At 39.4% G+C, this 1,143-nt stretch overlaps 1 protein-coding gene and 1 long non-coding RNA gene across 2 annotated transcripts in view; both read left to right on the top strand.

The window, feature by feature from the left end:
* Positions 1 to 1,120, top strand: part of LOC107612768 — a 3,700-nt gene extending 2,580 nt beyond the window's left edge. Inside the window, exons 2-3 of the long non-coding RNA XR_002348388.1 lie at positions 890 to 991; positions 1,087 to 1,120. This is a non-coding gene — a long non-coding RNA (uncharacterized LOC107612768). The remainder of the gene's footprint in view (positions 1 to 889; positions 992 to 1,086) is intronic.
* The window catches only part of LOC107619864 (phosphoribosylaminoimidazole-succinocarboxamide synthase, chloroplastic-like), a 55,629-nt gene that overhangs the window by 51,869 nt on the left and 2,617 nt on the right, over positions 1 to 1,143 (top strand). The gene's annotated exons all lie outside the window — the stretch shown is intronic.

The following is a 1,143-nucleotide window of genomic DNA, read 5'->3' as shown; positions in this document are numbered from 1 at the left end:
GTTGTCGCCATCACTTCTCATTCTTCCGTTGCCGCCACTTCCCTTCCTCCCTCGCCGCCGGTAAGCACTGCTGCTTCAATAAATTTTTGCTTGTTTTGTAATAATGCTGATTCTGAGTTGCTGAGATAATGATACTGAATTACTGATTTTGTTAATTTTTGCTTATTCTGAGTTGCTTATTTTCTGAAATAATATTGTTGCTGGATTTCTGATTTTCTAATTTCATGAGTTAATTTTATTGATGGTTAATTTATTTAATTTGTTGAATGCTGGTGCGATTCTGAATTCAATTTAATTTTCATTCTGAGTTTGGAATTGGATTCAATTTAGTTTTTGTTGCTTATGTGTTGAAAAAGTGGCATTATTCTTTACAATAAACGGTACCTGAAGCCTGCAGTGCGATGAGTGAATCCATGTTTATGGCTGCTGCGTTAAACCCTCCCAAAACCCCCTTCAAAATCATCCTCACACCCGCTCTTCTGCCTCCCCCAACCTCCTCCGCACTCACTTTCAAACCAAACAACAACTTCCCCACACTCTCCGCCGCCGCACAACCACAACAACAAGAACACGCCGCTCTACTCGACACTCTTCGCAACAGCACACGCAAGAACCAAGTGCTCCAATCCATCAGAACCACATCCCCCTTCAACTGCCTCTCCGAAACAAATCTTCACCATACGGTTCCCGCCCTCACCTCCAAAACCAGGGGAAAGGTGCATATTTCCTTCTTTAATCCCTCTCCAATTTATCTACTCATTAATACAAATGAATGGAAATCGAGATTTCTAGTAAAATTGCAAAAGTAATATAAAAGCAGAAAACATTGTACTAAAAAAAATCATTTGAAAAATTGATGAATTTGTTTACTTGTGGTCTTATTGCACAGGTTAGAGACATATATGATAGTGGAGAGTACCTTGTTTTGGTTACTACTGATCGCCAGAGTGCATTTGATAGAATCCTTGCTTCAATTCCCTTCAAGGGACAGGTTTTGTGTTCTTATTCTCTATCCTTGTTCTTTGTATGAACAGTTTACTTGGTTGATCATGGATCACACTTAATGTTCTTTATTACCACTTGCAGGTTCTTAACCAGACAAGCTTGTGGTGGTTTGAGAGAACCCAGCATATAACTGCTAAT

The sequence above is a fragment of the Arachis ipaensis genome, chromosome B01, assembly GCF_000816755.2.
Source record: "Arachis ipaensis cultivar K30076 chromosome B01, Araip1.1, whole genome shotgun sequence".
Taxonomy (NCBI): Eukaryota; Viridiplantae; Streptophyta; class Magnoliopsida; order Fabales; family Fabaceae; genus Arachis; species Arachis ipaensis.
The sequence above is the reverse complement of the archived record's forward strand: the minus strand, read 5'-3'. Positions and strand labels throughout refer to the sequence as shown.